At 34.6% G+C, this 14,675-nt stretch overlaps 1 protein-coding gene across 1 annotated transcript in view; it reads right to left on the bottom strand.

Annotated features, from left to right (window-relative positions):
• The window catches only part of LOC106110627 (octopamine receptor beta-2R-like), a 70,544-nt gene that overhangs the window by 26,989 nt on the left and 28,880 nt on the right, over positions 1 to 14,675 (bottom strand). Inside the window, exon 2 of the mRNA XM_013292511.1 lies at positions 10,783 to 10,814. The gene's annotated coding sequence lies outside the window, so the exon portion shown is untranslated. The remainder of the gene's footprint in view (positions 1 to 10,782; positions 10,815 to 14,675) is intronic.

Here is a 14,675-nt window from a genome sequence, read left to right as displayed (position 1 = left end):
GTTTTTAGTGCATTTTTTAAAGTGTTTCAGATTGATCCATTATTTACTGGACACCGTATACATATATACGTTTGTACACACCCTGTATACATGTTTCCTTTGTATGCAATTATCCCTTTGAATATTCTAGAACAAACATAAAACAGCTTGGTATATAGTCAGCAAAACCGACAAAACGTTTGTGTTCGCTGTCGTGTAGCGTCAAACAATGCACATTAATTTGCAGCTTTACCAAGAACTACAAACATCATTCGACACGCGTTTCATAATGATTGTTTTATGTGACAGTTTGGTATTACTATGCCAATGAGGTCTCTTCAATGTTGGTTACTGTTTGAATTATTTGTCAAGGTACTTCGACTTAAAGTTTTTAAAACTAGTTTTAAAACCAATTCTTCAATTCTAATATAGTTTATGCAAGCACGAGTCAATGACGAAAATGATATTAAAAATACGACCAAAATCGCCACAGCCTGGACTCTGATTGAACGAGATAAAGACATAAAATTAGTGAAAGATACGATACTACATTCTTCCTTGAACAGTTGAACCCGTCGGATTGATGACTAAGTGTCCACTTGTTATCAACGTGCGGTTTGGTGCCTAGTGGGCGAATTGTTGACGATTCCTTGTCAATCTTTAGAGCACGCGCGTACTTAGACTAACCAATCGCAAACAGTTTAGTCACGCTTTGATTCCTATAAGCTTATATGGAGGTTACTCTACTCGTTTTTTAGTTGTGTAACTAAACAGTTGAATTTGCTGCGAAACAATCGACAATCGCATAACCGTTGTGCGATTGTTAAGTCAAATGTGTGCAGACTTAATGTTCCAAACAAAACACTGTAGGATGAAAACAAAAGACGGTACAATCAGTCAAAATGGTGGTCGTTTAATCTTTTGAATTTGGAACGAAATATAGCCTGTCATTCGACTGAAAATTTCGACTTTCGACAGATTTATTGGTACTAAATCTAGTTCTTTCCCTTCATTCATTTTATTTATTACCTATTCCAGTGTCTGCAAAAAGCATCCGATGTCGGGTTGTCGGTAAACTTTACATAGATTTATCAATGTCGGCAAACCAACGGAGTGTCAGAGCTTGAAATGTTAGCATGGACTTGTTTTGTTTGTTCTCAGACTATGGCTGCAAATATTTACGAACGGACAAGATAATTTTCAAATATTTGCGAAGCTTCTTGAACTTAAAGTTTTTTCTAAATCTTGATTACTTAATTAAATGAAATTGCTAACTTTTAATCTTTTTCTTACTAATATTATAAATGTAAAATTTTAGATGGATGGTTAGAGTTTGTAGCCTAAACTGCTGAACGGATTTCGATGAAATTTAGCACAGATGTAGAGGATAGTCTGGAAAAACACATAGGCTAATTACCTACTTACACAGGAAAGCTAATGAAACATATTTTTTTCACATTTGAAAGGCGAAATTTACTTAAATTATAAAACAACAGACGTCAACAGGACTTCGACTATTATGTTCTGAGAAGAGCGGGGGCACACCTTTGTTTAATCGCAGAACTTTTGTGAGATTGTCAATTGTTTCGCAGCTCAACTGTTTCATTGCTCAACTAAAAATCAAATAGTGTAACCTCCATATAATCAAAATCAAAGCAAGATTGAACAATCGTGGGATAGTTTGAAAGGTGTGCGCGCTCTAAGAATAAAGAAATCATACTTCATACTAGTGTTTTAAATGCTTAAATTTTGATGTATGTGTTACTATTATCTTCAAAACGGCTTAACGAATCTTAATGAATTTTAACACATATCTAGATTATAGTCTAGAAAACAGAGAACGTAATTAGGTTTTATATACCTTGCGGTCGTTGCGCGAATAAACAGTTGTTTCTTCTTACTTCGTAAATCTAAATATCTACAAGAAAGCAAAATATACGATACAATAGTTCTTTGTAAGCAACGTATGATACGATCTTAGAGCTACGCGTTCAGCAATTATTAATATTAATAACGTTTATTCGTATTGTGAGCAAATAAACTATTGCTAATGGAAGTGGGTCAACGGAGATAATCCCCTTGTATTATATAATATATCACCGTATACAGGAGTTATATCTATACTATTATAATAAAGCGTAAATACACACTTCTTTGTTGCCTAAGATGTCAGCAATTACAACATATTTTTGAATAATTCCTTTTTTAATAAAAGGCCCTACACTTACGTCATGCTTTAGGCTATATATTTTCACGACATTAAACTTAGGGGTTAAATATTTTGGATAAAAACCCTAATGTGGGAAAGAGACCATAAGTTGTTGCCAACATCAAGGAAACAAGATTGCCATAGTAAGATAATTAGTATTTCGACTTTTGCAATTTATAATATCATGCGGATGAAGCCGCACGGGAACAGCTAGTTATATATTATATCCCAGTATATAGGTGTTATGTTATACTTGACTTGTAATCTACAGGTCTTTCTTAGGTTCGAATCCCGCCTTACCAATGTGATTTTCGATTTTTCGAATTTTCATATGTACATAATTTACCCGACGTTCTAACGGTGAAGGAAAACATCGTGATGCCTACACATATCGACAGAGAAATTCAAAGATATGTGTGAAGTCGACCAACCCGCAGTGGGCCAGCGTGGTTAACTATGGCCTAGTCACCCTAACTTCGGGTAGGCTCCGAGCCCCTCGGTGGGGATGTATAGTGAGCTGGTGATGAATGAAATATAGGTGTTATGTCGTAACATGAAGAACAATGAAAAAATACAATATAGAATTTAAAAAAAATAGTCATTTTAAAAAGCTTTAAACGTATTTTAGTAAATTAAATGTGGTTTACTATTCAATACACGACGTTATATGCATTTTAGTCTGAATTTATGCCGCAGAGTTTATACAGCAATTCATTATTTTATCATATTTTTTTTATGTATTGCGGAAAAAATACACATTTTCTATATACCTTGATAGCTTGTGATGTTCAAAGCAATCAACTTATACGTTACATCATACAAAAAAATACCAACAAACTAACATACGATTCAAAATTAACAGTGGCTCGATGTTACCTATGAACATAAGATTGTTTAGTACCAACGAACGAATATGTGTTTGTTGTACTGCAGGTAAAATCACAAACATCTGGAATATCGAAGATAATATCTTTATATCTGTGGTCACTGATCAGCTAATGATAAGTACATTTATTCTCAGTATGACTGACGATGGTATAATCGCCAAAAAATGCTTTTTGATTTGCTAATATCAAGATAACGACAGCTAAAATATTACATTCTATTCATACATCATATTCTGACATGGCCACATATATTCCTTGTAATTAGGTATATTCTGAAACCTGAGGTGGATATTTGCATCCGTAAATATGCATAGATTTTTATACTAGTAAACTAACCCATGAAATTGCCGAAAAAGTGAAATGAACCCCTAAATAAATTTTAAATATCTATAAAATTTTACATCCTTGTTTTTGTACAATTTTAAAAAAGTATATATGTACGAATATACTACGTGAGCGATTCGAAAGTTCCGAGCAGCTATAAAGTTTGGATATTACTATACATTGGTGCATCGGCCATGACGTGGCCTTGTCCTTACCATCGACAACTGCACCAAACAGAAATAGATTGTCCCCACATGTAATGACGATGGCTGTTTGCCAAATAATACTATTATCTGTTCTCACTCTAATATAATTCATAACTGGAATAAATACGTCATTAGGAAGTACTTTGAAGCGTTACGTTGATTTCCTTCTTTTCATATTAGTTGCACCGTTTCCTTATCTATACTATTACTCGTATAATAAAGCGTAAACACACACTTCTTTATTGCCTAAGATGTCAGCAATTACACCATATTTTTGAATAATTCTGTGTTTAATAAAAGACCTACACTTACGTCACGCTTTGGATAAAAACCCTAATCTGGGAAAGAGACCATAAGTGCTGCCAACATCAAGGAAGCAAGGTTTCCAAGGTTGTGTTTTGTGCATTTTGATTTTGACATTTGCAATTGAAAATTTCACAAATGTAAAAAATAGTGTTTTAATAATTTCATGCGGATGAAGCCACACGGGAACAGCTAGTTCAATAATATAAGGCGTTATCTACAAAAATAAATGAATTCGAATACTGTAGACTAGTGTAAAAAAAACTTGGTCCAATTGTATTATATTCATTTAATTTCCATTTTCTTTCACTTGTCCTTTCTGATTTTTTTCTACTCATTGCCACTTACTCTTTGCATTAAAGCGACTTTTCCTCTCTCCCACAAAATTACTGGTGGAACAAATATTTGAAGGGTATTTTAAAGCCTGTATCTCACTGAAAATGCACCCAATAACGTTCATTCAAAAAGTTTTAAAACCTTTTTTACGTGTTAACCTGTCGACGTTGCTTTTAACGTTTTAATTTATATGAACTTCGAAAGCGGCCATTTTGTTTAACAGCGTATCGGCCTGTAGTGTGAAAACTGTATCAAGGCTTCAGTACTTAAAAGAGTAGGAAAATACGATATATTTACAAAGATTTTATCATAGCAATATAGTTTTTTCTAAGTGTTTATATTTTAATATTATGATGATACACTTACGTGATTTTTAACTAGTTGAATAAAAGACAAAATAAAAAATATCTTTAAAAACAGCTATAATTACTCCTACAATCAGAATTGTTGCAACAAAATAAAAAAAACAAAAGAAAGTAGCCCATGTGTTCTTCCAGAATATCCTCTACATGTGTGCCAAATTTCATCGTGATTCGATCAGCAGTTTAGGCTACAAACATCCATCATTTGTAAATTTCTTCTATACTAATATTACAAAGATAATCGAATATAAAGAGAAAATATTTGTATTTTTGTATGTATTGAAGTAACTCAAAAACTACTCTGCCTATTTCAATTTCACTATTAAAAAGTTACGTTAATAGCTGAGTAAAGCTATTATAAACTTCGCGTGGACGAAGTCGCGAGCAACAGCCAGTTTATAATATCAGTAAGATAATAATGGGTGTAAAATCTTTAATCTTACGAATCGAACGTATCGCAATATTTTATAATCTAAGACAGGAATTAACATGATATTTGTGTGTGTTGGAAGCCCTAAAATAAACATTTCAAACCGCAAACTCACAACTGTTTATTTAACACGTTACAACGTTTATATTACAATAAACAGTTTTACTTCTATTGCAGAAATCTACAGGCTCTTGATAACGACAATCAACGTCTGCAAATGGCCACCCATTATCCTCGAAAGAGTAATGAGGCTTTTAAAATGCCTTATTTAGCACGGAACAGTTCTTTATTGCCTCGTTTAGTTTGTCCAGTCTTTAGAGTGTTAATTATATTTTAATCCAAATTGTTTTCATTATTATGTTAGAATTACATTGTCAATTCTTAATTTTAAGATACCAGAAGTAATTCTATTCGTTATTAAAGTACATTGTCGTTTAACAATGGGACTTTAAATTTCTTTTAATTTATAACCATCAATGGATTTGATTTCCATAGGAGATCCCGAAACACTCTTCTATTGCACTAGAGGCTGGCTACCGAGGGGGTTTTCGTAGCAAACCTTAAATAACCCTGTCTTCCCCCTAGAAGGAAGGGTATATTTTTAAATATTATCCCCCCATGCAACATAAGGTAGCAATGCATACCATTCAATACTTCTTGTACTTTTTTTATAGTTCCTGCTATTGAAATATGAAATCTGATCGGCAAGTTAAACCACATAGTTGCAAAACAATCACAACATACTAATACTATTATTTTGAGACCGGAAACATCTAGAAGTGACATGGGGCATTCAACGTGCGGTATCTGGCACCGCAATAGCTACTGTTTGTGCCAAGAGTGCCAATTAATCTGGCAAATCTTTACCGGTAGATTACAACATCTAGAGCGGGCGAGAATCTTTGACTAAACTATCGCACAACTGTTGTACGATTGTCGATTGTTTCGCAGACAATTCAGTTTAGTTGCACAACTAAAAATTGAGAATACTCACTTCCATATAAACTCATAGAAATGAACGCGAGATTAAAAAGTTGTGCGATAGCTTAGTCAATGATGTGCGCGCTTTTAGTTGAGAATACATCATTGCTAAGATCTTTTAGTTTAAGAGAATATCTATTCGTTAGCATTACATTATAACAGTGGTAGTGCCCGCTTTAATATCTTAGCACGAATGGGCCGACACGCCCCCAGTAATACCACGACCACACAGAAGACAGGCGTGAAGTGGAAGCAATTCCGCGTTTCGTCTGATGAGTGTGGTGCCGGAGGCCTAATTTTAATCCCTTTCCCTTTCCACCCTTTTCTTAAGTGGAGAGGATGGGAAGGAAAAGTGGATTTGATGGTGAAGGAGACGTATAGGAAGGTAAAATGTCCTCTTTATGTGCGTCTCCTCCTCCGTCAATTAAGGGTAGGCAACGCATCTGCAATTGCGGATGTTTATGGGCAGCGGTCACTTTCCATTTCGGTGGATTCAGGCCGCTTGCTCGTTTGCCACCTTATATTATAAAAAAAAATAAGCTTACAAAAGTCTAATGTATCATTTTTTTAGATGAGAAGGAAACTCCAGTAACTAAGCACTCTAGTATCAATCAACGAAGTTTTAAAAGTTGTAATGTAACCCAAATGTTTAATTAAGCAATAACGTTGACTCAAAGGGCTGTTCAACAAACACTCGCATTAACAAAGCACGAACAAAAAAACTTTGATGCATAAAATTATTTTAAAAACAGAAATGTCGGAAAGCACTTGTTTCAGAATTTAAAAAATCCACTCGACGAAGTCAAAGCAAACGCTTTTTCTAGGCCGTTATACATTTATAACCCTTTTTTCCACTAAGCAAGTACCCGCAGAACTTTGGCCGCACTAATGCACGATAGTTGGCAATGCAAATGAATCATATTTCTTATGATAGTGTGCAGCTTTTGCGCTAGTGGAAAACGGTTTAATGTACCCTCTGTAAGAGAAATGCCGTCTGACCTCATTTGCCGCGACCAGTGGCCGGAAACTCTACGGCACTCTACGGAGATAGTTGCGTGGGAATCTTATTTGAAATAATGCCATCCTATCGTCACCGCACGAGCCGAGCGATATTTTATTTTACCCTCATTCTTTATTGCATATTTCTCGATACTTTATAATATAGTTTATACAACATAGATAAAAAAGTATCCAAACATTGGAAAGATAAACCTTATAATTGTACAAAAATGTAAGAAGTAAAAGTAAATTTATTACTTTATTTAATAAAAACCTACTGCGAAATACTGAAAAGACTTCGTTAAAGCATCTTAAAAAAGGGGCATGCTTATAGTTAATTCCATTAAAATGTTGTCAAATTATAAACAGCACATTAGAAGCATGTTTAGGATTCGTTTCAGAATTCCGCCATTAATGAACCAAACCTTAATTATTTTAAAACAAAATGGAGGATTCAATTTGGATAATAAATAAATCATACTAATATTATAAATGCGTTTAGATGGATGGATGTTTGTTAGAGTTTGTAGCCTAAACTGCTGAACGGATTTCTATGAAATTTAGTATGGTTGTAGAGAATAGTCTGAACACATAGGCCACTCACATTTGTTTTTTTTTTTAATTCCACGCGAATGAAGTCGCTAGCGAAAGCTAGTATCCTATTAATAATCATACAGATTACTTGATTTAATTTAATTCTCCATAAACTGTAGGAACGTGAAACAATGGCAACTATGATCAATACGGATGAAGATGTATTATGCCATAGACAATCACTATTGTAACCGTTGATTGAGACGCGCCGGACGCAAAAGGGCTTAAATAAGGAATAGACAATCTATCAAGGAACCAAAACTGAACGTTCAATAAACGTAGCCATTTATTAATCGTTTTAATAATACTAAAAAAAATAAAAAGTTTAGATTGATGGATGGATGTTTGTTAGAGTTTGTAACCTAAGCTCTGAAATGGCTTTATTTTTAATTCCACGCGGACGCAATTGCGGGCGAAAGCTAGTATGATTTTTAAATAAAATCAATTTTGTTGAAAGTATTTGAATGCGTTTGTGGATTGCATTAAACCACAATTTATTTGTTTAAATATAACGTATGTTGAAAATTTAACAATAATATGCTGTAATTCATACTAGCTTTTGCCCGCGACCCGTCTCTGTGGAATTAAATAAACAAAAACTAGTAGCCCATGTGTTGTATTCTATGATTTACATTTTTGACTAATTTAGTCGAGATCCGTTCAGTTATTAAGGCAACAAACTCTAACAAACATCCATCTAAACTTTCGTATTTATAATATTAGTAAGATACTTTATAATGTAAGTTTTGGTAGTTTCATCGCGAACCCGAAAGATTTAATTAAGAGAATACGAGTTAACAGTTCAGACGGCTATCTCAATAAAACAACTTAGTTCATACAAAACTGTTTTATTTGGTTGTTTACTTTTGTTTGATCTCGTAGTTGGTTAAACCTTTGTAATACACACTGAAAAGTTTCGTATGAAGCACTAATTTTAGTTCTTTATTAGCTACCTTTCGCTCGCGACTCTGTCCGCGTTATTAAACAAAAGTGACAAAGATAAGATCCAGAATATGCTCTACATCTGTACCGAATTTCATCTAAATCCGTTCAGAAGTTTAGGCTACAAACTCTAACAAACATCAATCCATCAAAACTATCGCATTCATAATATTAGTAAAATTGATTATTTTGTAACATCTGTCGCCTGCGATTTATAGATATGAAGTAGAGTAGGCGTCATCATCATCCACTTGCCCTTATCCTTAACGGATGCTCTTCCATACATCTCTATCAGCCGTCATATCTGAATCCACTCCTTTCTTAAGCATATCCTCTTTCACACAAACCATCCATACTTACTTCGGTCTTCCTCTTCCTATGTAGCCATCCACGTTCAATCTTAACACTTTTTTTTATGTCCCCATCGTTTGTGACAGCTACTACGCTAATACTAGAATGTTAGTTGCATTCCAGTTCACAAGACAATAAAACGCGAGACATGTGAATCTTCTTATGCCCTTAACCCTCCTTCAAATTGCAAAACCGAAGCTATCACAAAATCCAACATTCACTTGTTTTTAGGTACTGGCATGCCAGTTAGTTATTCATGCCTCTAACTTGTATACCAGTAACTTTTTTTTTTCTCGCTGGGAAAATGCCTTTACGCATCCCCCCCCGTTGCCAGGGGGGGGATGTGGGGCTCGCTGGCCGAAAGATGGAAGATGGCCGGAATACCCACTAAAAACCCAGCGGTGGTCCTTCAGTTCGCCATTGGCTGGGTCACGGGAACGCTTTTGCTTTCTTCCGCGACGGCGTATACCAGTAACTTGTACCAAAGTGTGCCAACTGAACAATAACACAGATAGAAACAATTTCCTCGGCCCTAAGTTGGTAAACAAAGTCCCCCACGTATTGTGATACTTCCTGCATTTACACGGTCCAAATCGTTCCCAGAAGTTATTTAATAAACTTCCTAATAGGGGACAAACACGACATAGGTCGATTTAAATAATGCCCCTAATTTTAGACGACAAAATTGCAAGTTCGATAACCTTAACGTAGAACTACGCTGCTGTGAAAATCTTAATAATATAAATGCGAAAGTTTAGATAGATGTTTGTTAGAGTTTGTAGCCTCAACTGCTGAACGGATGACGATGACATTTAGCATACTTGTACGCCGACTCCGTCTGCGTTGAACTAAAAAAAAAACAAAAGCAACTAGCCTATCTATTCTTCCAGACTATCCTCTACATCTATGCTAAATTTCATCGAGATCCCCTTAGCAGTAAAGGCTAAAAATTCTCACAAACATCCACCTATTTTAATTAACAATAACTTGTAATTATCCATTAGTTTTTGTTTATGTTATGTTTTGTAAGTTAGCTGTAAATGTCGATAAATCATATTATTTTTATAAATGCGAAAGTTTAGATGGATGGATGTTTGTTAGAGTTTCTAGCCTAAACGGCTAAACAGATCTCGATGAAATTTGGCATAGACGTAGAGAATAGTCTGGAACACATAGGCTACTCACTTTTGTTTTTTTAATCCCACGCGGACGGAATCGCGGATGAGATCTATTATATAATATTTGTACGAATATGTGCTGACGAAATCGCGACCGCTAGTGTTAAACACAACAATAGAGTTCTACGCTTAACTATGCCGTGTCGGTAACCTGCGGGATTGAACTTTTTTCTTAAAGTCGTGTTTTGTTATTTAACCGTTACATCGCTTCGGTGACATGAATGCAGTTTCTTATACTTTAAATAAATACGGTTTTATTCTGTACCCTGTATTGCATGATACCAAAATTTAAAATCATACTAATATTATAAATTCAAAAGGTTAGATGGATGGATGTTTGTTAGTTTGTAGTCTAAACGGCTGAACAGATTTCGATGAAATTTGGCATAGATGTAGAGGGCAGTCTGGAACAACACATAGGCTACTCACTTTTGTTTTTCTTAATTCCATGCGGACGGAATCGCAGGCGAAAGCTAGTCTTTTAAAAGTAATTACAGTGTGGAGGACTACACGGGTAGAGGTAGACCTAGAAAGAGATGGATTGTGTGAAAGGTGACATGAAAAAGGGAGTGATGACTGAGATGACGTATGATAGAGTTATTTAGATGACAAAGCCCTGTTGCAACGACCCTAGGAGAGTAGAATAAGGAAGAAAATGATAAGTGATTATATAGTAGCTGTCTACATGCTGTTTTGTTTACCTTCTAACCGTGGACTTCTACTGCTGAATAACCTGTGAAAAATAATTTTATTAGTTTTTTAATGTATAGACTTCGTTCATTTGTTTTGTACCATATTCAACGCTAACAATCATATCTCATCATCATCTTCCTCCTTATCCTACTCCGGTAAGATCGGCGTAACAGGTTTTTGTCCTCCAGATAACTCTATTATATGTCATCTCAGTCAACACTCCCTTTTTTATCATGTCACCTTTCACGCAATCCATCACTTTCTAGATCTACCTCTACCAGTGTACCACACTCATAAACAACGTCCTCATGACATGCCATGACATGCCATTCATCCCTCCTCATAACATGCCCATACCATGCTAACCTTTTACTCCTTACCTTCTCTACTACGGGGGCTACTCTCAAACTTAAGTATAGATAATTAAACTAAGTAATAAATTAAAATTACTCGTAGAATTTTATTACTAGGTTGGTTTGATTCTGAGAAATAAATTCCATATTCCTTTTCAAGTTACGTGCGCCTAGATAGAAATAATAGCATCTCTGGAATAGTCTCGTCTCAAGCACTTATTGTATAATGGAACACGAGCTCAGGTAATAAGGCTCTTACGACTTAGCCTAGCTTCGTCCAGTCAATTATTTTATATTGAGTTTTAAACTAGATACTGAGTAAAGAATTTAACCGAACACGTAAAGCAATTGTTGTGCGATTGTCGATTGTTTCGTAGCCCATTCAACTGTGTTTTTTTTATAATATAAGGAGGCAAACGAGCAAGCGGCCACCTGAAACCGACAAGATGGCGGAGCGACCGCTGCCCATAGACATCCGCGATTGCAGATGCCTTACCTACCATTATACGACGGAGGAGGAGACGCACATAAAGTGGACAATTCCCCTTCCTATGCATCTCCTCCACCGTCAAATCCACTTACCCTTCCCATCTTCTCCTTATAAGAAAAGGGTGGTAAAGAAAAAGGGACTTAAATTAGGCCTCCGGCACCACACTCATCAGACGAAACACGGAATTGCTTCCATTTCACGCCTGTTTCCTGTGTGGTCGTGGTATTACACCGGGCGAGGCGGCCCTGCAGTGCGAAGATGTTAAAGCGGGCACTACCACTCTTTAATATTATAAAAATTTAGATAGATGTTTGTTAATTTATAGCCTGAACTGCTAAACGAATCTTTATGTTTTATGTAGAGTATAGTCTGGAAGAACACATAGGCTATTGGAAATTTGTTTTAAAAATACTTATACACGTATTGCTCAGTAACATACATCGGAATCATACTAAACTCGAACTGAACAGACGGATCGTTCAGATAAAACTGTCAGATAAATCTATAAGATGAAACTGAGCGTTTATCGGGCTTAACCGATACGTGCTGATAATATTGAAACGAGGTATACATTTATAAGGGCCTGTCCCACCACTGACTGGCTCAGATAGCTTTAAAATGACGTCACTGTCATATAAGGTAAAAAAAAAGACATTTCGACAACAAAAGACAAGTCGGATTGTTATCAGACAATTTACAATTTGGTGGAATAGGCCCTAAAGCTTTTTAAATGTATATTTATGCTGACTGTACTTTCTGATAACACGTGTAATGTGTCACTATATTAAAGGCGGTAAGTCATAGAACGCCTGTCACAATTGCTGCGGACTGAATGCGCAATCATAGCTATATGGGTCGCAGTGAGTACATCATGGCGGAGATACAAAAAATGGATGTGGCATTTATCAGAGATAGTTTATAAAAGTACTATCTATTAATAGTTAAATGTCTCGTTAGCTATATTTATCTAAAATAAATATACTATTCTGACTTAACTATCTCAAAACTGTTTAGTCTTGTTTTAATTTCTATGAGTTTATATGGAGTAACAGTAAACAGTTGAATTTATTCCGAAACAATCGACAATCGACAGTTTGGACAGGTGTGCGCCCGCTTTTAAAATCCAAAATTCTTGGAAGCACCGCCATCTTTTCGCTAATCCGCAACAAATGAACACTAAATTTTATTTTACTTTTAAATAAAATAATGGTTCATTTCTCGGAATGTTATAAACATGAGGATATGCCTAAGGAAGTGAATTCAGATCTGACGACTGAAAGAGATGTATGGAAGAGTACATATTGCGTCGTGACATTTTTTTATTAACTTACATGATGATTCATTTTCTATTTTTTGCTAACTTATGTAAAATCGTAATGTATGTCCGCAGTTTTTACATTTTTTTTCTTTTCCTGTATAGATATCTCTAGCCCGCGGAATCAATAAAGCTATAAAATTATTTTTTATAATACTTGTAAAATGAACAAAGAGGATAAAAAGTTTGTTTACCGAACTTGGGTAGGTCCTTATTATAACAACGCCTAATAAACCTACAAACTAAAATGAATTTATTTTTTTACGTCAATAAAATTAAAGAAATAATTCTTTAATTTTCATTCAAGAAAAAATTTAAGTAATATTTAAAAGTAATAAAATGTAAAAAGATTTTTTTAATGTCTTTACAAGCTTATTATTGAAATGCCATTGTATTTTTAACACGAAATATTTTGAGCTAATAATTTTTGAATTTCGAATAGAAAAAGAATTTTGTATTTTAAAATGAAGTCTTTTTTTCTGTAAAATATTAATGGAAATATTTTTAAAAGAAATTCTTAAATAACCATTTGTAATTTGATATCTGAATGAATAAAAATTTCTTAGAATTTCGTGCATTGGATTATTGAAAATCATTTTATATTTTATATTATGATTTACGAATTAAAATACAAATGCTTTATTTAAAAGGAACATTTATTTAAGTAAAACGTAACCGGGCAGTACAAAAAAATTATCAGACAATAGAAACCTACTATTAAAAATAAATCGCATAGAATTCCAACCAACTGCTTCCCAATTTCATATGACAATTTTCGATACATTCATATCATCATTATACAAGTTAAGAAGTTATAAATTTTATAAAACTGTAATAAATAATTAAAATTGAATAAAAGTGCCGTATCTATTAATCATAGTTCGTTGACGGAACTGCAACGTTGATTGGCAATTAGAAATCTTCCGTTGATAAAGCGATCTTTTCAAATCGTTCATTCCTTGATGTAACACTAATATGTTCAAATATATACATACGGAAAAGGCACAAGCGTTGCCAGAACGCACCTTCGACTTACGCGGTGTAAGGAAACACCGCTCTAAATTAATTGGTCATTTACCGTAGGTTTATACTGCGGATATAAATAAATAAAGTAACAAACATGAAGAACAAAATCGCGCCAAGTACACGCTATTCATAAAGTTGTGGAAACCGTAGCTACTATTTAACGAATCATACGTCTTACTAATATTATAAATGCGAAAGTTTAGATGGGTAGATGTTTGCTAGAGTTTGTAGCCTAAACTGCTGAACAGATCTTGATGAAATTTCTCAAAGTTCCACAGCATAGTCTAGAAGAACACATAGGCTACTTACATTTTATTTTTTTATGCGGACGGACTCTAGGGCTCAGATAATATTTAGTTGCTAAAGGAGGTCGATGTCGCCTTAACTAGCTGTTACGTCAGGGTGGAATAAAAAAACCATGTTTTCAGACATCTCCTTCCATTAAAAGTCCCGTCAAAATCCATTACATCACTCGGAATAAACGTAGACGGACGAAATTTTTTAAATTCACGCTTCTTTAGAGCGCTATTCCTATGAAATTATATGAAGGTGCGAACACTACTCGATTTTTAGTTGAAATAAACAGTTGTTGGCTGGGAAACAATTGACAATCGCACAACTGTTGTGCGATAGTGAAATATGATTGTTCTCCATTCAAAAACACTCAAATATTATCTGTATTTTAACAGTGGTAGTGCCCGCTTTAACATCTTAGCA

Source organism: Papilio polytes, unplaced genomic scaffold, assembly GCF_000836215.1.
Source record: "Papilio polytes unplaced genomic scaffold, Ppol_1.0 DF824213.1, whole genome shotgun sequence".
Lineage (NCBI taxonomy): Eukaryota > Metazoa > Arthropoda > Insecta > Lepidoptera > Papilionidae > Papilio > Papilio polytes.
The sequence above is the reverse complement of the archived record's forward strand: the minus strand, read 5'-3'. Positions and strand labels throughout refer to the sequence as shown.